The sequence below is a fragment of the Ictidomys tridecemlineatus genome, chromosome 1, assembly GCF_052094955.1.
Source record: "Ictidomys tridecemlineatus isolate mIctTri1 chromosome 1, mIctTri1.hap1, whole genome shotgun sequence".
NCBI classification, from domain to species: domain Eukaryota; kingdom Metazoa; phylum Chordata; class Mammalia; order Rodentia; family Sciuridae; genus Ictidomys; species Ictidomys tridecemlineatus.
In genome coordinates this window covers 175,146,870-175,170,093 of record NC_135477.1, presented here as the reverse complement: position 1 = coordinate 175,170,093, position 23,224 = coordinate 175,146,870, and the positions used below count along the sequence as shown (strand labels likewise).

Sequence of the window (23,224 nt, the reverse complement as noted above, 5' to 3'; positions counted from 1 at the left end):
CCTCTCCTAAATATTCCCTAACATCACTCATTTATCTCCAATAACACCTCCAACTCTCTATGCTCATTTCTGCCATCTCTTATGAATTTGAAATGTTATTGATTCTTTTTTTTTATGAAGATGAAACCCAATATCTGGTATCTGCTAGACACATCAGAGCCCAAAATGTTGATGTAAATATACAAATGAGATCAAGCAACTTCCTGATTTAATTTGTATAGATCTTCCCTACTATTTTTAAAAAGTTTAAAGGATTTAACAATGGCCTACCATTTACCACAAATCCTGGTTTCTGCTTCCTATTTTCTTGCTTTATTAACTACACAAAGTTCTGATATCAAATGGTGATATTTTGTCCAATAATATCTTCCCTGACCTCACTATCTATCATTCTTTCCTGCATTACATTTGCTCATAACATCTTGTCTCTTAATTTCATAGCATATAATGTTACCACTTCATATTAATTTTGAAAGAAGAAATAAAATAATAACTTAAAATTAACTTTGGAAATATTTAAGGAAAATGTTTCTATTAAGAGTTAATTATAACCTCTACTATGCATTCACATTTAATGCAACCCAGACAAGCAATAATTCTTATTTAGAATTCAAAGATGCTAAATACACACCCAATCTATCTCACAAAAGTACATAGGCATATTAAACTACTTTAGCTCCAGGCAGCATAGAAAACAGACTAAAAAACACTATAATCAAGCCGAGCACTGTGGCACCCACCTATAATTCCAGCTACTTGGAAGGCTGAGCCAATAGGATTGCAAGTTCCTTAGCAACTTAATGTGACCCTAAGAAGCTTAGCAAGACCCTGTATCAAAATATAAATAAATAAATAAATAAAAAGGGCTGGGGATGTGGCTCAGTGGTTAAGTGCCTCTGGGTTCAATTCCTGGTACAAAAAAAAATGCTATAATCTGTATGGAGGAAAGGGATAATCATTTTGAAGATGAGCATTCAGATACAGTCATAGACAAAGGAAAGGGGAATATAATCCTGAGGAAAATCAAAGATAAAATATATCATATAATATTTGCTGAGTTAGAAACTCTATTGGGCCACCAGATCAGTTTCTGCTGGTAATGTGGCCAAGAAATAATGATTAAATTATCTTCAAGATAATTAAAATTTCCCCCATAGTTTTTTTTTATGACTACATGTTTTATCTGGATGGGAATTATAATACAAGGATGAAAAATATTAATGTTTCTGAGCACTTTCTCAGATGGTCACTTCTAAACCCTTTGTAAAAAAGCATTATGTGAAAAACCATCAAAATAACCATCTTTTAGAATAATGTTAGAAGGGTGCACTTTCTATCAGCAAAACTTCTGAAGTGACCCAACAGAATCTTAGAAGGAGATGGGCAGATGGCTCCTGAAGTCTACATTATAAATAATTTCTTCCTAACCTGTGGAGATATAAGAAACTATACATACACAAAGAAACAAACTGCCATTTGTCACATTTATTTTGATACAATAAAGAAATGCAGTAATTCTTAAAGACTCCTGATATAAGCTTATATACAATATGGATTTTAAAATAAAGCACGTGCTTGTATCAGAGATTGGGCCCCTGCATGGTACTGTTCTCAAAGGTCAAACAAAAACACCATACTTTCTGTCCTTTGAGGTTAGGAACAATGCTCAGTTTAAGTGTGAATGGAGGAAAACAGGTTTGTTTACTGATCTGTTTCAATTATTGGGATGTTGATTGGTACTTGACACTTTAGAAATTTTGCTTCTTACCAATCCAATGAATAACTCAGAATTTCTTCTTTTTTTTTTTTTTTGTATACTAAGGTCTTAGCAAAAACTTTAAATATCTGTGATGGTCTAACTGTGACCCCCTGCTTGACTTAGAGGACTGCAGGAAGTTATTAAGGCTAAGTGAGGCCAGGCAGGTAGAATCCTTATCTGATGGGACTAGTAAGAGAAAGAGATCCCCAAAAAACTTTCTTACTGTACCTATATGGCCTGAAAGCCAGGAAGAGAGGTCTTGCCACAATTCATTCTCCTCAGCAGGTTGATCTTCAGTTTCAAGCCTCCACAGTCATTTTTTGTTACTGAAACCTAAGCTGACTGACACTGAATCCTCAGACAGTCTCAATTTCTTTATTTTTTTTTCCATAAAAATTTGGACAAATCTATATAGCATTCAGGACTGTCTATGAAAATCATTAGGTAAACTACTTGAAAGGACAAAATTATTTGGATGCTGAAAAAAGTTTTTGCACAATCTCAGTTACTTGTTGAACCTGAGCTTGATGTATTAGAAAAAGTCACTAACAAATTTGAAATTGTAGAAAATGTGGCCATAGAAAGTAAGTTCAACTTACACTGCTTATCTCATACTGTCTCCTCAATGATTAATGATAATGTCTCTAGTATCGCCAATGACAATCTCACACTACATAGTTTAGACAACGTCAGGTTTTGAAAATTATGTCCTTACCCAAAAGATTAAAGTGACTACTAACATATGAATTAGATATGAATGCTGTTTACTTTTTTTTTAAATTGTAGTTGCTATATTTTCATAAAATCTTAACGTCCTAGTCAGTATTCGTATTGAGTATGAATACTGAAATAAAATCAAATGATAAAAAGTTATGGGAAGTAGAAAACATTTACAAATGCGCAATTAAGAAAATAAGTCAAAATAAATAATATAGTTTTGAAAAAAGTTTTAATTTGCTATAGATGAAAATTAAAATGTGACAAGATTTTTGCCTATTCAGTTAGCATTTTTTAAATTGCTTTTATATTCAATTATGAAGTTATATTTTTTTAAGAAGAATACATTGCTAGGCTTGGTGGTGCACACTTGTAATCGCAGCAGCGTACAAAATCAGCTTCAGCAAAAAGCAAGGCATAAGCCACTCATTGAGACCCTGTCTAAAAAAAATACAAAATAGGGTTGGAGATGTGGCTCAGTGATCAAGTGCCTCTGAATTCAATCCCTGGTACAAAAAAAAAAAAAAGAAGAAGAAGAACAACAACAACTCACTACCTCCCTATAGAAACCCAAATTTATAAAAATTCTAAAAATACATAATTGTCCAAAATATTAGGTATGTTTAGACAGACATACTGAATTTTTAAAGATTAAAATATACATACGCTTAGATTTTATTTGAAAATAAAAAGATGAAACATATACAAAATCTATAGACATTTTAAATAGATTGTACTAAAATCAAGGATGGAAATATCATATATTTATTTTGATGAGCTTATAGAGTAATAGTCAATGATATGGAAAATTTAATATCCATGATAAATATTTAAGCAAAATTATATGAATACATTTTAGTTAAATATTATATATCCACACAAAGGTTATATATTAATAACAAATATAAAATATTTTCTCTAACAAAATTATGGTGTTTTCTATATTATTTTCTATATTCTGCTTTCAAGTTTTCCAAATTTTAAACATTTTTAATCTCATTAATAGGTTCATTTATTACAATCTTTAAACAAGGGCCAATGATATTATTGAAGTATAAACTTTAAGTCATTTCCTAATATTATCAAAATTTGTTTTTAGAGAGAAGACAACTTCAAAAGTCTAACTATGTTAAGCATTTGGTCAATGCAGACACATTAATTTCCTGAAACTTTTTCCAAGTAATACTTTATTTTAGAAATACATGCAATACCTTTAACATATAACCAGAAGCATAAAACAATTTTTTTTTCAATATTCACTAAGATGGGCAAACCTAAGTTTCTAGGATCTGTTGTAAAGGGTATATTTCTTGGCTGACCACCTCCTGAGAGTGGGTATGAATGTCTGATGTTTTCTCATTTTCTTGAATTTAAAAATTTGTCCTCAATGAAAGAGCAGATCTTCAAGCAATACCTCTTATGTAGGGAATAACTATTATGGGTCTGCTCAATCTAAAAGCTTATCAACAAAATTACTTCCACTTAAAAAAAAAAGAAAGCAATTGCACACATATATAATACAACCTGTGGTTCTTTAGAAATCACTTTCTTAAATTAGACTTAGACATTTTTAATGAATTATATATTATTTTGAAATTCAAATTATATAGTCCCAAACTGATCATAGAACATAGATTAAAATAAACCAATCCTTTCTCTTTTATTCATATATTTTATTTTCTACAGTTTTTTGGCAACAAATGATCAAAATAATAAATTTTTTTTTTCATTCAATATTGTCAGGGTGCCCAATATAACACTTATACAATCAAGTAGAGACTCATTCAATTCCCCTTTAAGAATACTAGATGATCTCAAGCATTTCTACATAGTTGAGGCTCCTCAGATCTGATTCCTTTGCTTTTAATTTTAACCAGAGTCAATGTTGCCCTGTCTTCCTTTACATTTGTTGTGAAATCTTCTGCCACTTTCCTTTTCCCTTTCTTGTTGAAGTTGTCAGATTCTATATTTTCCCTTCAGAATTTCACTCAGGCTTAATGAAAATTAACCTCACAGTCAAAATAAAATGAAGCTAATGGAAGAAAAGCAGGAGGTAATAACTTTATAAGAAAACTGATACCATACCTAGGAAAATCAGTGTCAAAAGCTGTGATGATGTTATAGCTTGATGATACAACATCATTAACACAGCCGATGTAAAGTTATCCTGAGCCTAAGTAAGTGTGTCTGAGAGAAATGCAGGTGTGGGGTGTTAAAACCACCCAGGATTCTGCTCAGACCTGTGAAGGTCAGATGTTGTCATCACATTTCAGGATCTGATACCAAAATAGCAGCATCTTTGATGATAAAAGATAAGGCTGAGGCATGAATGGAAAGCCAATTGCCTTCTTTATAATGCAGAAAGCTCCCACTGAAAGACATTTCCATTCTAAAAGAAATACACTTCACACATTCTACAGATCAAGAAATATGTGAATCTCTCATATCTGGTCTATGAGGATATTTTGTTTGATGTTCCAGACTATTTTCCTTTCTCACTCCTCTTCTCCTTTTTGTTCCCTGCTCTCTTCTCCTTGACCCCAGACCACAACCAACAGTTTTAATTTTGTTTTGTGCCAATACACATAAACCAATGCACCCGATTAAAGGTCTGTGCACAGAAATTTTATTACAGGCTCAGTAGAAAATAAAACTCTGGATGCAACATGCACAGTAAAGCTCACATTTTCAAGGTGGCAGCCTTTCTGACTATCGACCTTTTGTTCACTCTACAACTTTTATAAACATAAAGCTCAGGAAACCCAAAATACCCACAGGACAACCTCAAGCCACAATAAATATCTTACGTCTAAAACATAGCTTTTCTTAAACCATTAAGAGAAAATACAAACGTACATACAAAATATATTCTAAAATAAAAACATCTGTGTCTTTCTCTTTTATTTACTATGCACTCAGAAATAAGTACTTTGTGGAATAGAGTAGTTTGTGATTATTTAGCATGGTTATGATATCACAAAAGTCTTTACTAGTTTGCATTTAATATGATCTTCTTAGTTCTTAAAAGTGATATCTTCAATGACAATAGCTATTTACTATCATGACAGACAAGTCTGAATCCTTTCTGAGTTTCTATTTCCTTAGTCAAGGGGATACTTTTAAGGGTCTAACTATTCCAGGCTCATTTATAAACTTCCCAAGTTATTGTAGATCTATCACATAGTGCACAATATATGGTTGTGGTTTCTCATTTGTGAAAACATTCCTATGTGATTCCCATGAAAGGGGTTCCATTCTGCATGTCCAAATGTGGCAAGTGACTCAACCCTGACCACTATAACCTTATACAAGCCTAGCTCCAGGGGTCAGCTGTGGTTTGTGCACATGACCCCCAGGAGAACCAATGAAACATTCTGTAACTTCTGCTGAGATTTCTCATGCATTGATGGTCTATTTTGCCCGTAGTGTGCAGAATGGTGGTAGCTGCCATGAAAATCCATGAAAAGTTTGTCTGAGAATGGAGCTAATGTGAATGAGAAGCAAGATTTGTAGAGATTAATTGGATCCAGGGCTGTTGATTGACTTAGGAACAAGCAGTTACTAATCAGTTCATTCATGTCATTGGAAGATTCTGTACCTGAAAAAATGATTAATTTTTTTAATCATATTTGTTGAATTTTGTCTATACTTTGCAACCAAAATATACTTGATGGATAAAGCAATGATCAGCCTCACTTCATATTATCTACATAAATTAAAACTGCATAAAAAGGCATTTAATAATATATAGGTCTACATCATTTTGCATATTTTAAAGAATATGTGATTTCATCCCCTTGACAGGATCTGATTTTCCACAAGGAAAATTACATGTTCTAATTAGCTCTGTTCTCCTGTATATATATTCTCCAAAGCTTTAAGTGTAAGTATAATGTGTAATAACCAAAACATAGCTTAGCAAAACACAATTCTGTTTGAGACACCTCTAACGTGACTTTCTCAGTTGAGCTGTAATAGTAACAGAAAAGGGAGAAGGTTCACCTTGTTCAGATTTTTTTTTTTGCTTAAATTTTGAATGGCTTTTTTAGAAGTGAATTTATAACAACACAATTCCTTCAAAATAACAGGAGTAGATGAAAAGGCATTTCCATACCTCAGGCATGGAGATCCTTACGTAAGTCTCTCTAAGCATTGTTTCTGGCATGATTTATCAGGGCCCAAACCTCTTTTATATCACCTGCTTTATGCTATTCGGTTATTCTGGATGTCATAATTGTCATCTGTGCTAGTCTGTGATGAGGTGTCACTTCTACACATATGGTCTACACTATTTACCACATAAATACCTATCTGTAACTATAACTTACAGAGCTCACAATTTAAGTAGAGCCTCTTCATCAGTGTTTTATTTTAATTTTTTTAATGCTTCCTAATAAATATCTATTATATCACCAGGATTTATTTTTTTATTTTTATTTTTGATGTAAATCTCTTACTCCAAGTTCTCTGACTGCATAAGATATTTTTCTTACTTTCACTTCAGTTGCTTCAGGAATGTGATTTATATCAATTGAAAGAAAACTTCCCCCCCCAGATAAGTTTTAATTTTATTTTAAGTAAAAGAAAAACAAGAAAAACTAGATATTACATAATTTTCGATTAATTAAACTTTTCCTGGCTGAAAGTTACAAGGATTTTATTTTCTTTTTCTTCTCTTTTCTTTTTTTTTTAATTTAAATGCCATGACAACTGTATTCACTGGGAGTCTTGCATTTAAGATGAAGTCAATTATTATATGTTGCCTGATAAAAGAGAATAGACTCCATTCATATTCTCTTTCTGTTTTTCTATGAAAAAGGTGGCATTCAATGTAAGTCCTATTATAGGAAGTGTGCTGAGTTTAAATCTATTAGCTGAAATAAGAGTTGATAGCCTGATGATCAGGAACTCAGTAAATTACTAAATTCAACTGAATGCATGTGTTAACACCTAATTAAGAAGGTCATCAACTCAACAAGAATTATGCTACCATCTTCAGCGCATTATTAACAACCTCTCAAGGAACTGCTCTCGAGTCTACAGGTTCAGTTCTGAATCCATTCTTTGAGAATAGCACCTAATCCAAGATTAATTTATTCAAACTTCGTCTTTGTGTAAAACCTATTGACTTCAAACAGGCTTAGTGGGACTACTGGAACTTAGAATATCCACAATGCCGAAGTGGGACAGAATTTTAATACAAGAATCTTTATTTGGCCATGTGAACATCATCTTTATATTTTGATTTGTCAGATTAATGAAACTATTTTCTCAGTTTGCCACAACTTTTATTATAAACCTTTTATACCTTTTATATGTAGCACAATATATTAGGTAATAAGCATTTTAAGTTATGATGATTTCTTACTTTGAGGAATTTCCAACATCACTTATGAATATTTAGAATTCCACAAGAGAATGCTATGAAATGTAACAACTTTATTTGGTTGAGTCCCTCTTTGCTATAATGGGCAGAATGAAAAATTGTGATGAAGTTAAAAGAAATGTTTCACAGAGATAGAATCTGAACTTATCAGATTGGGAAATGAGGGCTGGGGTTTTGGCTCAGTGGTGGAAATCTTGCCTCATATTTATGAGGTATTGGGTTGGATCCTCAGCATCACATAATAAAAAATAAATAAAATTAAGGTATTGTGTCCACTGACAACTAAAAATATATTTTTCAAAAAAAAAATAGATTGGTAAATGGCACTTTGTAAGGGATTAGAATGAAAGTCAATGAAAAACTCAAAAAGGAAGATTTCACTGCCCTGGCACAAAGCAACAAGGAGATTAACCTTATAAACTAAGGCATGTGCTGATGACCTTGGACAGCACAGCAGTGCACTGGATAATATAGGAAATTATAATCCAGACCAATATTTTCAAAGATAACTTTGTAGGGAGTAGAGTCACAGGAACCAAATACTACGTTTGTGGAAATTTCTTTAGACACTCTAAAGTGTGGTCTGATTATCTGTTGTTACTACCATCACTCCTCTTCTGTGATAAAGTCAAGACAAAATGTGCTATTATGTGTCAAGGATTTGTAGAAAAAAAAATAACACAAAAATGTTTGAACCTTAGGTAAGGACCGGAGCTAAACAAGAACAAAATGCAAAGCAGCAAAGAAAGAGCAGGTTGAGAGGAAGAAACTCCTAGATGCAGGACTCTGATGAAAACAAGGTGAGGCACTCTGCTTCTTCTCCTGCTTTGCTTCTTGCAAGTGAACACACACATATGGTTTTGTCATCTGTTACTTTTATTTCACAGGTCTTAATAGAGAAGCTAACCTATAATTACTAAAGAAGGAATAGCATAGATCTTCAGATAGCAGGACACTGAAAACACATTTACACTTAACAGGAGGTGATTAGTTGGTTGAATGTGTTAGAAAAGCTGCAAATCCCATACCTAAAATATCAATCCCTTCATCCAGGGTTGTTTTCCATCACTGAGTGAAAAACACAGTGAATTCATTTTACTACTTTTCATATTTTACAATTGTTCCAGGAGCATTATGAGGGGACTTTCCATAATGTCACCACATGTGGATTAGTGGAGACACAAAACAGTAGCCAGATGTAACTGAATGAACTGAAGTCTCCAGGAAGCATTTAGTTTCAAACAGTACACTCTTAATATAAATGGTACGGTCTTTGGCATCAATACTCTATTAAAGAAACTTTGTTTTGAGTCTAGTATGTGCGAAACATTGAGGCAGATACAAAGACCTCAAAAATAAGACAGATTTGCTCTCAGCTCATCCATCAGTGAGAAAAATAGTGAACAATAACACAAATAATAAGTACCAATGAGATGCTATGATTAGTAAAACATCTGAGAAACATGGAAGGAAAAATTACTATTTTAAAAGATGAAAAAACGAAGTGGATAACTGAGATATTGAACAAGAAAATTTGCTTTAGTTTTTGTTTTGCTTATTCTTTATTTATTTGATTTTCTGACTGGTAAAAAAAAAAAAAGAAAGAAAAACATGTGACAGGCAATAGTGGAAAGGTATGGCAAAGTGAAACTATCCCAGTACATTCTAAGAGGCCGTAGTTTACTCAAAACAGTAAGACTGGGCTGGGGCTATAGCTCATTGGTGGAGCACTTGTCTGTCAGGTGTGAGGCACTTAATTCAATACTTAGCACCACATAACAGGAAAAGGGGAGGGAAGAGAAGGGAAGAGAAAGGGGACATAGGGGCAGGAAAGATGGTGGAATGTGATGGTAATCATTACCCTGAGTACATGTATGAAGGCTATAACTCTACTTTATGTACAACCAGAGATTTGAAAAATTGTGCTCTATTATGTGTGATATGAATTGTAATGCATTCTGTTGTCATATATAACAAATTAAAATTTTAAAAAAATAAGATAAAGGCATGCTGTCCATCTATGACTACAAAAACAAACAACAACAACAACAACGATTATATGGCTGATCCTCTTGAAATCATCATCATCAGACCCTAGAGTTGTCAAAAAGACCACATGTGTCTTGTCTTTTAGGCCCTACTTTATATATTATAATCTCAGTGAGCTCTTCCCTGGAAACAAGACCCCCCACCTTCTCTAATCCTATCCTATCACCTTATTTCACTTTTACCACAGTTTTCTTTTACCATAAAACTTAGGACTGCCTGATGGATTTTGCCATTATTTTATATATCTAAAATAAACAAATGTACTTATTGTAAGTATATATCTTTTTCTACCAATATAATTTCCCTAAGACAAGAGTCCATATCATGGTACTCAGTGAAATATTCTGAGGACCAACCAAGACTTTTATTTTATATGTATATAAAAGCAACAGATAAGCATACAAAGTTTCATTCATCATTCCAGTCTCACTTAGGACAATGACTACATTTAAACTAAACAAACAAATAATCCTAAAATCAATGCCAAAAGCCCAAAGAACAAAAGGAATACAGGGCTTCAAAGATCAGTCTCATTCAGTAAGGGTTGATTTCCTATAAAAAATCATGTCTATGTTATTTACTCAAACAACATAATACTGATGCATTTAGTTTTAGAACTCATCAGAGAGATAAGACAACTTGAAGTAAAAGTTAACATTAAAAGCAAGACAGATATGATGCTGAAAAATTAACATCTAAATCCTCCTTTAAAGATTCTAGAAAATTGGGTATTCACTAATTTCTTAATGGACCATATCCCCAAGGAGAGAAAGAGCTTTCAGCCTTGTTTCTACCCACTAATAGTAACACAAATCACATATTATCCATATTAGGCTACCAGAAAACCAGCTGTCTTATTAGTATCTACTTTTATAAATATATAACTGTGTTTCAAGACAGATTCTGCATAGAAATTTCTCCCCCAATGTGTTATAGCTGTAAAAAGTGTGAAAAATTTTGACATTGTTTTCATCAAGAGGTAGAATCTATGTTCCCCCTCCTGTTGAATTTCAGCAGACTTGTAATTTGCTTCTAAAATAAAATGACATGAAAGTAACATCATAAAATTTCTCAGGTTTCCTTATAAAAATTAAAGCAGCTTCTATCTTGATAACCACTAACATGTGGATCCCTCAATTACTATTGAAGGATGTAACCATTCCAAGGAAGACATATTGAAGGAAGATCTACATAAAATACCATTCACAAGTCCAAGTTAAGGTTCAAGCTGACTGCAGAATATACTGCAAGATTTGTAAATGATGTACCTCTGGGTTTTGTTTTTGTTTTTATTTTTGTTTATTACCCAGGATTGAGCTCAGGGACACTCAACCACTGAGCCACATCCATAGGGCTTTTTTGTATTTTATTCAGAGACAGGGTCTCACTGAGTTGTTTAGTGTTTCACTAAGTTGCTGAGGGTGGCTTTGAACTCACAATCCTCCTGCCTCAGTCTCCAAACTGCTGGGATTACAGGTGTGCACTACTGTTCCCAGGAAGATACCTCTTGATACTAATAATAATTCACCCTCAAATGTTAAGTCCTCTCCACTGAGGCCCAAATTTTCAATAAACAGAGCAAATCACTTTTTGCTGTGACCTTTCCAAATTGTTAACCAGCCGAACTAGCAATTATAACAAAATAATTTTAAGCCACGTATTAATTATTATGCAGTAATGATAATTATGCAAAAATTACAAAGATGTTATATCAGCATGAACAAACGATTTATATGAGCATGGATTAAAAAATACATAAACCTTCAAGATATACCTCCAATACAAAAGCTATTAACCACATAACCAAAGTTGTGTTGTGAAAAAGTATGCTATCATTTGAATCAAGATTCTCATTGGAAATTCTAAAAAATATTTGCTATAGTGGTGTTCCAGTATTCTGTCAAGCCAAGTCTTCTTAGGGACTAACCACTTATGAAATTAAAACCAGATTTGCCTTTTATTTTTTGACTATACTGGGGATTATGAACTGGTATTCCCATCACACATTTAAAGTTTTACTTCTCTGTATTTCTGTTTAAAATACAACTGGTGCTGGGAATGTAGCTCAGTAGTAGAATACTGGCTCAGCAAATATGTGGCCCTGGGTTCAATACTCAGAATTTAAAAAAAAAATGCAGGAAAGTGCTGTTCAAAACAAACAAACAGAAACAATAGCAAAAGATAACTTGGTTTTCAGCAGAACCCTTAAAGAATGCTTTTTGGGATAATTCCTGTGACTGGTTGATGAACATAGTTCAAGCTCTCTCAGTAAAGGTTTTGGCATCAGAACCAAAATATCACTGGGATTTCTGGTTATCATAATTTCAGTCATAAAAAATAAAACTTGTTTTTGCTGGAGTAGTCTCTGAAGAAAGATGAGTTTCAGCTTAGGTTCTACATGGGAGTGAAGAATAAAAAATTACCCATTCAACCTAGTGTAGTTATTCTCAATATTTCAAGTCTTCCAAGAAATGCCTTTTTCCTAACAGAATGCAAATATTACTGCATTTCAATGATTATTCTGTCTTAGAGATCATTCCCAAAATAGTAATGGGTAAAAGCCATAACCAATATTATTTTGTCTGAAACTCTATTAGAATTTTGTCATATAAATTTTAAAATATGTCACCTTCCATGAGCATTTAATTCATTTAAATAACTAGGTTGTAAATTCTTGGAAATAGGCTAAAGAGAACTTTGGCAACTCTATAGATCAGTGCCAACCAAGAGAAATGCAATATGAACCCCAAACAAAACTCGCATGTAGAATTTCTAGTAGCCACGTTTTTTTCTTTTCCAGTGCTGGGAATGAAACCAGCATGTTAGGCAGGCCTCTGCCTCTGAGTTATGCCCCACCCTGTGTATTAGTCACATTTAAAAAACAATGAAAAGAGGGCTGGGGATGTGGCTCAAGTGGTAGTGCATCTCCTAGCATGTGTGAGGCACTGGGTTCGATTCTCAGCACCACGTAAAAATAAAATATTGTGTCCACCTAAAATTAAAAAATAAATATTTTTAAAAAATAATGAAAAGAAATGGGAAGATGTATTTAATAATATTTAATGAACCCTAATATATCCAAATATTTTCATTTCAACTTATAATCAATAAAAATGAATATTTTACTTTCATTTTTCTAAGCCTTTGAAATACAGTCTCTATTTTACACTTATAGTTCCATGTGAACTAGTTGTAAGGGCTCAAAAGCCATAGGTGACCAGTGTCATCAATGCTAGAAATGAACAATACAGATAGAGCTATAAAATACAACCTAGTTATGTGAAGGAAATCCCAGATTTGTGCATTTTTATCTGCTTCATTTTCCTTCCTGATGGCAAATCACAATTTTTTTAAGTCAAAAAATAAATGTTTAGTTTTTACCTTTGATGAAAAGTAAAAGTAATATTTATTATTTGAAAAAACTTTTTTTCTCCATATGCTTGAATAATATGCCTATATGCTACTTAAAATTAACATGCAGATTTATTCCAAGTTTACCACAGCCAGACAAAAGACAAAGATTAACAAACTAACCATCCTCATTAAATAGGAGAGACTAGGACAAACTTTTTGTGGTCCCAACTCAGCATATCAATTACTGTATCATGATGTTCTGCTAAATTTTAATCATGTTTCATGTAACTCTTAAAAATGTACAAAGGCTGAGCTTGTAACTCAGTGGTAGTGCGTTTGCTTAGCACGCGTGAGGCACTGGGTTTGATCCCCAGCCCTGCATAAAAATAAATAAATAAAAGAAAGATACCTCGTCCATCTACATCTAAGAGATAATTTTTAAAAATTAAAGATGTGCTATTTGCTTAGTAACAATTTCGTCTCTGGCCCTGTATTACCAGCTCTGGGAGAACATCTTCTAAAAACTGATGTGATTCATTGACTGAATGTTGTTCATTTATTGCTCAGTAAATATGAGTTCACTGAATTATTTTTATTGCATTTTAATGACTCAGTTACTCCTCCATACAATTTGCACTACGAAAATCAACTGAAATACTGTTTAGAAAGTTTCTCCTAAGACTCACTTGTCTTCTCAGATTTTGTTAGGGGAGCATGGTCACTTTCATGGTGCTTTTTATGGTAGCATGCCCATCCCTTGAATTGCAAGAAACTCAGATGGAGAACTTTACCTTGATGAGGCTCAGAGAATGAAACTACTTGTTATCCCTCTCCCTAAAATACCATCTCTATAGTCTGGCTAATACAATGTTATTCATTCAACATAAAAACATGTTTCTTTCTTGTTGTTCAAAAAGCCTCTCAACTTTAATTAAAGTCAATAAAGAAATTAAAAGCTTAATGAGAACAAGAATCCTCTGAGTGTGTTCATGCTGCTATCAGCCTGTGATGTCGTAAAAGATAGGATTATGATTTTGTTGCCTGGACGAGCAAGAGAGGAGCAAGGATAAAGAGGAGAACTGTGAAAAGCCTCCTGGTGAGGGAAACCTCCAAGTGAAAACTGTTGCCTTAATCAACTCAGCAGAGAAATTAAGCACAAAAGGTATGACTTGGGAGCATCACGGCCTATTATTTAAAGCAAAGGGTGGGGGGACATCGTTTGAGAGGGACTTACTGAGATTCCTATGCAACACAAAACTTAGCAGGATTCTCTGGGATAGTGTCTGTTATCTTCTCCCAAAGAATCTCTAAACAATGAAAATTGCATTGAGTCAGATCATTAGAAATACTTGTTTTTATTTCACTTAAAAACTTCTTTTTTTTTTTAAGCATAAGACCCATTTGCATGGGATACTGAAAATCTAAGAGGTCAAGAGAGAGAGATGCATGAGTGCAAAAGTCAATCATCACTGCCTTCCACAGCTTCTTTAGAAGGAATAAAGAGGATCCCCAGACACCCACAGGTCTCACCACTCTTATCTTCTTTCTGTGAGACCACCAAACCTCCAATCCTTTGCTCTTGTTTATTTCAGCTCAAGGGTAGATGCTGCTGAACTCATCTCTCATCTCCCACACTGGTTCACCACCGGGCTGCACATCTCTTATTACTATGCTTCTTCCAGCCCCAAAAAGTTGCTGGGAATTTTCCACTGGCCTCCAGATCATGGTATCCTTGAATTCTCCTCTAATGTTCCCTATGTCATTTTTCTTAAAGGAAGTCTTGGTCTTCTCAGACGACCAAGTGTTCTCTGTAGAACATAAATCATTTTCTTTTCTGTGTCACCAGGCCTGGCGGTTGGGTCAGTTTCCTTCTTACACTTCATCTCCAGTTCCACATTCACAACTCTTCCTCCTCCCTCAAGCGCTCTACTGGTGACATCACCGCACACCAGCCCTTCTTGCACTCAGCTACTGCCCACCCGCTCCAGGTTTACTACTACTCCCACTCGTTTCTTAAAGATTTTACTTTCCATTTCCCTGTCCCTCTCTCCAAGACCACTTCAGCCATAAATCTTGTTGATATTGATTTGTAAGAGATGATTCTCTCAACATCCCCACCTCCCAGTACTTAGATATCATCACTCCAAGGATGCAGCCCTTCATGCCTTCTCAGCCATGCACCTCATAGAACCCTCTCCAAGTCATGGTGCCTGGCAGCTCAATTCTCCTCCTCCTGCTTCTCTCCTTGTGCCCCAGGCCCCTCAGGACTCACTGTCAACAATCCTGTCTACACATCTAATTCCACCGACTCCACTATTCATTTTATTAACTTCACTTGGTGCTTCCCAATTTAAATTCCATGGTTAATTATTCTACCCTTCTCCCAGCACACTCCCTCAAATCTCATTTGTCTCTTGATACATTATATTTTATTTGAACAAAGACACAAATCTAATGAAATTAAATTTTCCATCAACACTGAGTTTGTATCCATTTAGGTGAAATGGCAAGAAGAAAAATAAAACAGAAATAGACTTTGACTGCTCCTATGTTCAACTCTTGAACCGAAAACTCAGGTGATTCCTCAATACTCCCATGTTTATATTAAGCTTTCTATGCTCAATTGTGTATGCCTTTGCTCTCTAAGCAATATCTCCAATATCTCCTCCCTCAGTTTCATAGTTAGTTGACAACCTCATTTCTCATTTACTTAAAAAAAATTAAACATACTAGAAAGTAGCTTTCAAAACTCCCAAATGTCTACCAACCTCTGCACCCGATAACTCTGTTTTGCATCCCCATGATGGAAAGTCCTGTGGGAGCTACATCCCATGGCTTCCCACCAACTCAGGGCATCACTCTCTACCTTCATATTTACCCACTCCACCAGGTTATTTTCATTCCTACTTCATTTCTGCTACCATCTCTTTCCTCTACACAAAATACATTTTAATCTCCTATATTCACTGTTTTACATTTTCTTCTCATTTTCTATTAAGCCCACTTTTGTCAACTTTCATTCTCACCAGTGACCAGTACTGTGACTTCAAAGGATTTAACCCAAGGGCAACAGGTGACAAAGTTGACCATACATTTTTTTTTTTTTTGATGCACTTTCTTTATTCAATGCTTGGATTACTTTCCCACCTCTTTCACCAACAAAGATGGGTTGTAGTCCTTTTCAATCTTCGAAGTCCTGCCTTTAGAAAACATCAGTGTAATCATTATGCTTTACTTAGTTAAATTAATAAGATCCTAAAGCCTCAGATACCTGACTGTGTGGCTTATCTCAAATAAGCCCCTATAAGCATCTCATTGGCTCACTCCTAAACTATTTGCTCAAACAGAAATCCTTAGTCATCTTAACTGTATCAAAATTTTTCCCTCTTTGTATGCAGATCCAATTGGCACTTGTAGTTTTTGTATTCTTCTACCTGATCATTTCATTCATTCTCCAGTTTATATCATTTTCTTTCCTGCCATATTTTTCTTCATTGTTCATTTAGTCGATAATATCAAGGTGGTGGGGTGCTATCTGACCAGTGCTACCTGGCAGGACTCTGACTCCAGAAAGGGAGGATCCACGCCATTAACCTTCAACATGACAGAGCTAAATGATCACATTGATGTTTTCTAAAGGCAGAACTTCCAAGATTGAAAACGTCTACAACCCATCTTTCAGAAACCTCCTCTGCTTCCTTTACACCTTGGGTTCTTGCATTTGCTCTCCCCTCTGTCACATCCCACTTCTGTGTTAGCATTGCTGGTTTTAGCTTGGCATTTATGTCTATGCTGTTATGCATGATCCCTCTTCAGGAAGGTTCTATGACCATTCTATTCATCACAGCCTTCATCAGGCTCCCATTACTTTTTAAGCCTGGCACCGTATTTCATTTTCTTCATAGCGATGCATTTGAAAATTTCACATTCATTTATTTACATTTACATGGTTACTTCCCCCAAGCAGAATCTGATCTCTATTAACAAGGACTTTGTTTTCTTTCATTCTGGGCCACCTGAAACAGAGACTTCCCAAAGGAAATGATCACTAACTATTTTGAATGCATGATTACACCATTATTTTTTTTAAAAAAAAAAATGTATGGGTGAAAAAACAGCAACATATATGGGAACTTCTGAATTTTCTCTGCATTTCAGGTTTCAGCAAAGGAATGTTTAATTTTTCTCTACTATAGGGATATGTGTATACTGCGGTGTGTTCCAATTTATCTTAGGGAAACATAAATAAGCTGTACAATTTTAGTGACTAACAACTATTCAACAAATAGTCTTTATTTTAATCTCTTAGTCTTCAACTTCAATAATATGAATTTTGTAAGACAAGACAGTAACACATATAGCTTATGCCATGCATACATACACATAGTCATTCACACACATACCACATACACACACACACCCATTCACACACATATATGTACTTGTGTGGACCCACAGTGGTCCCTCAGAACCTGAAAAACATTTGTGTGTGTTACAGAACCCTGTATAGACACCAAAATCCACAGATGTCAAGATGCTCATATAAAATGGTGGAGAATTTGCATTTGTATGTCACCTACGCACCTCCTCCAGTATCCTTTACATAATCTGTAGATTTCTTATAATACCTAATATAATTTAAGTTCTATGAATATAGTTGTTCAATTATATTTATATAATTATATTTATATATAAACAATTATATTGTTTAGGGGACAATGACCATAAAAACAGGTCTATACTGTTCAGTACAGTTGCACACACAATAGACCTAACTACATTTTCAGTTGGTTGAATACAGATGTAGAACACATGGATTCAGAGGCCAACTCTATGCATGCGTAGACTATAAATACATATAAACACACATACATGTGTGTATGTGTGTGTGTGTGTGTGTGTGTGTGAGAGAGAGAGAGAGAGAGAGAGAGAGAGAGAGAGAGAGAGAGAGAGAGAGAGAGAGAGTTAGTTAGTTATAGTATGGTTTGGCATTACTTAGAAGACTCTCACACAGTCCTTTCTATATGCATATTTGACAGAATTTTGTTTGTTTTCTTCAAGTTCACATGAGAAAAGCCAAGATACCAAGCCAGAAAACATACCCCAAGAGAATAATATAGATTATTCATGAATGCTATGAAACATTCTGACACTCTGGTCTGTTATGCTATAGCAATTAGAAGAGGCTCCTTAGTTCTTAAAGAAAATATTGTGACCCCAATCCTTTGTGAATTGATCTATGAATAAAAACCTGGCATTCAATTCAATATTTATGAGTGACAAAATAATTCAATGGTTGATGCTTAGCATCATAAATAAATTCAAAGGAAGAGAATATGATGAAACTGCAAATTTCTCAGATTTAAAAAAAAAAGTATTGGTTTTAGAGCTGTGCCATCCATTACAACACTAATAAGGACACTTAGATAAATCAACAGAAACAACTCTAAAATATTAGTTCAATTTATTCATGTATCATTCTTCTTGTGCTAACTTTATCTGATCTTGTGCTGTGCAGACTCAAATTTAAGTAATAATTTTAAAACTCATTGTTCTTTTAGATTTAGAAAAATATAGCAGGGATTACCAAAAAAAAAAGAGAGAAGGAAGAAAACTTATGATCACACAAAAAACTTTACATAAATGTTCGTAGCAGTTAAAGTCTGATGGCAAACTAAATGTCCCTTAGTTAGTAAACTGTGGTATGTCCATATTGTAGAGGTCTAATTTTGTGACAAAGAGGAATGACTGATTCATATATAAAGTGATTTGTATTCAGGGAATCATGCTGAATGATAAAAGCCAATCCTGTCAGGGCATATGATATTGTTGCATTTCTATAGAATTCTTGAAATGACATGATTTTAGAAATCCAGTACAGATAAGATGCCAGTATGAGTTGAGGTTTTGCAGCTAGAGAGGTGAGCCAAGATTGACAGAAAAGATTCCTGAGGTGATGGAATTTTTCTTTATAGTAAGCACATCAATGTCAATTCCTGTCTGTGATTTTTGTATTAGAATTTTTCAAAATGTTGCTTTGGAAGAGATTTGAATGAGCACAGGCCGTTCCCCTGCATCAACTCTTAAACAACTGCATATGAATCTATAGTTATCTCAAAATAAGAAATGTAATGAAAAAGTAATGTGATTAGTTCATAACCATAGCTAATATCTCCAATTACAATATGAAAACCTAAAAATTAATCAACTCTTTAGAATTAAAATGTATGCTCTTTTTAAGCTTTGCACTGTCCAACCAAAGTTTCTGACATTTACAAGACAAATATTCACTCACAAGTGTTGGTAAGTAGCTACATAATTAAGACTATTTCATATTTAGTTTCTAACATTGTATTTCTTTTGTTAGAGAAGTGTCAAATACACGTGAGTAAGTTGAAATGAAAAAAATCAGTCATTCTGCCTCATGTTCAGCAGGCCCAAGAGTAGAGTGGTTTTATGAAAATGGAAATTTTGTGTTTAAACACTGCTTCTGACCTTTTCATAGGTTTCCTGTTCATTTTGTCTTTCACATCATTCTAACATTCTGAAGTGCAAAGTACTTGCTCCAAAGAAAAAGCTTCGTAGTTGGAATTGTTAAACAAGAGTTCAAGTTCCAGCACCATCTTAATAATTACATAATACATAGCCAGCCATTTTTCTACTTTGAACAGATTTCCTTAGCCATGAGGAAACATACCTACTTCTGTAAGTACCTTTTAGGTTTATTAGGAAAACACATGGAAATACTGCAAATAAAACAACTGAGCTCAGTTGATAAGTGGTCATTTTATCAATCATTAATACAGCCATTCAACAGATAGTCCATATTTGATATATGGGCTAGCCATATATCAAAAGACAAACATTTTAGCTCCCCTGTAAGTTACCTCATAGTGGGAAAGATTGGTAATAAAAGTATAAAATAGGTAAATAAATTAATTAATATCTGGTATGTATTTTTTTTTAACAAGTTAATGGGAAAAAAGGAATTGTGTTAGCTAGCGATGTCAATGGAATCTCTGGTTTCAGTTCTCTTCCTCTAGTCCTTTAAATTCTCTTTCATTTGCTCATCCATTAAAGGTCAGTATCATTACTCATTCTTAAACAAGTAGCATTTCAATCTATTATCAGACATTCACATCTCACTGACAATAAATAACAGATATTTAATGGCTCCTTTTCAGTGTCTGTTTGAGTTGCAGAATAAATATAAAATGATGCATGTTTTCTCAGCTATTTATATACTGAAAATTCTATTTGAAAACATAAATGCCATGGGTTAAATATGCTAGGATCATTTTTATAGATGTTTCTTTTATTTGACATCCTTACCAGAAGTTCTTCAGAAGATTAAGATCCCCAAAGATGATTTTCCTGGTGGGAGAAAAACACAAAAAGCAGAGAAAATGAGCATTAGATCAGATGATATTTAGGAGGTTTCAGTTTTCAAAATTAGATTCCTTTGTTTTTCCTAAGCTAAAATATATGTATTCAGTATTTAATAGAATACTTTAACATCTATTGCAACACTATTACAATAGGCTTATTACAAAGTTAAGAGGGGGAAAAAAGAATAGCACATGGGGTGAAAATCCTCAGAGAATTTTTACTCCTCTAACACAAATTATTTAATTTTATTGGTCTCAGATTTTCTTTTATAAAACCATGGAATCTGCCTAAATAGAGCTAAATCATATCTATAATTCTAATTCTACTTAAGGTAAATTTTAAGCAGTAAGTTTAACCAGTAATTTTAACAAGTTTCTAAAAAAATGTAAACATGTTAATTTTGTGATGCCAACTAAATACACACGCAAAAAGTATCATGTTGTGTTTCATGTAACTTGCATTTAAATTTGAATTTGAAGCTATCAAGCAATTTTCAACTATTTAATTTCAATAAAGAGAAGAATATATTTTCCTTACGCTTATTATTCTGAACAATGCAAACCTGAGACAAAACAGCAGAATGGAAACTTTAATTTGTCCTAGAGTGATTTAAATACCTTTAAAAGAATCTTTTGCTCATAGAAAATATTTCTCCAAAATTACTTTTTTCTAGCCTTACCATGTTTTTTTCTACTAGCGTAGTTTAATTTAAATTTGGATTACCAACTTAGAATTGTGCAAAAGCCATAGATTTCCAAAATCAGAAAGCTGCTGCGAATGACTTTCAATAAGAGAAGAAAAACAAATGAATTACAGCCAGCATTAGACTCTGGAATTGGAATCACAAGCACTCTGAGAAATATTTATGGTATGTGGCCCAATGTCCTGCTGCTCGGGTCCATTAACATTGCAGACCCTGCTGAATTATGAAAATGCTCCTAAGGTCTAACATTTTCACAAAAAAGATGCTTGAAACCAAATCCTCCAAATACTCCCTTGATAAATAAAAGGTTATATAAGACTCAATATTTATATTGTAGTCTTAAGAAAACTCTCAGATATGCAGATATATTTCACATGTTAAATGCAGTGAAATGTCTGGTATTAAAATGAATGAGCAGAGTAACTGAAAACTCCATCACATGGATCTGATTTTAAATTCCATCACCAACAGAAAATGACTCGGGTATTCCCAAAATAATAAAGTCCAGAGTTCTTGTGTGAGGCTCAAGAATGCAGAACTGGGGCCGCTGAAAGTTATAGGAAGGTTGATTCCTGCCGAAGTCTGGCTGGGTGCGAATCACGAGGCAGTCAAGAGGAACAAACTTTATTTCTGAACTCCACCAGCACACTCCACACACGCTCCCCAGGAACTCTCCCGAATGCCATGCGGCTCCTCCCGGAACCACCAACCGGAAAATCCCTCCTCTGGCACTTCCCCAACCAATGGGAACTCTTCAGGAATTCCCCCGAGAGCTCAACTCAAGGGGATCTCTGCGAGAACCCAAAGTCATCATCTTAATGGCTCGCTGGTGTCACCTCTCAACCGCTACTTCTGGCAAAAATGTCATGCGTCATCCCGATTCAGCTGTGGCCCTCAACAGATTCCATTTTAATATAGAAGAAACACTACATCATGAGATAGTGCCCAGTAACTAAAGATATTTAAAGAGACACTAGATGGCCTCTCTCAGACCATTCCGGAAAAGGATTATGGGACTACAGGGTCTCTCTGCTTCCTTCTAATACCCCAAGTTGTATAAATTTGTTTCAGTAAAGCTCTTAGTGCCCCTGCAAGAAAATCTGAAATGCAAACAAGTTTGTGCTACCCTTTAAATATCAAGTCTGGGATACTCTTGGCTACCCTCTTTCCCAAGAGCTTATGAGTACCCTATAGATCCTGGCTTACTTATTTCCCTCTCTAAAATTTTCCCAACTTTTTCCTTACCCCAAGGCTGGGTTCAGTTGGGTCTCTGTAACATAGGCCTTTACCCTATGGAGCCACAGTTCATACCATATTGAAACTATTGCCCATGCCTACAAGCTCCCATAGGCAGTAATTACTAATTTTATTTTTTCAAAGTTACAATTTTGAAGATAACAATTTTTCACAATGTAAAGTCAAAAATATGAAAGGATGGATAACTTCATTTTTTTAAATGACACACGAATACCTATAAGTTTGACATATTAGGTATACCATGTAATGTACAATAATACAATTCATTGCATGTTTAAATTTGGTTAAACATATTTCTATCTTCAAACGTTTATAATTTCTTTATAAAAACTTTCAAAATCATTTCTTTAAGCTTTGTGAAATGTAGAGTATGCAATTTTTATCTGTAGTCACCATGATGTGCCCCAGATCTTCTTATTCATACCAACTATAACTTTCTACCCAATGATTGACCATTCCCTATTCCTCCCCTCCCCTACCTACTGTCTCTGGCCTCTGTCAATCACCATTCCTCACTTAATTTCTTTGAGATCAATTTGGTAGATTCCATATATGAATGAGATGTTCTGTACTTGCCATTTTGTTCTTGTCTTATTTAATGTACGATCTC

General features: G+C 34.2%; 1 long non-coding RNA gene across 1 annotated transcript in view; it reads right to left on the bottom strand.

The window, feature by feature from the left end:
- Nucleotides 1-23,224, bottom strand: part of LOC120885575 (uncharacterized) — a 458,357-nt gene that overhangs the window by 157,456 nt on the left and 277,677 nt on the right. The window contains exon 2 of the long non-coding RNA XR_013425685.1: nucleotides 20,598-20,639. This is a non-coding gene — a long non-coding RNA (uncharacterized LOC120885575). The remainder of the gene's footprint in view (nucleotides 1-20,597; nucleotides 20,640-23,224) is intronic.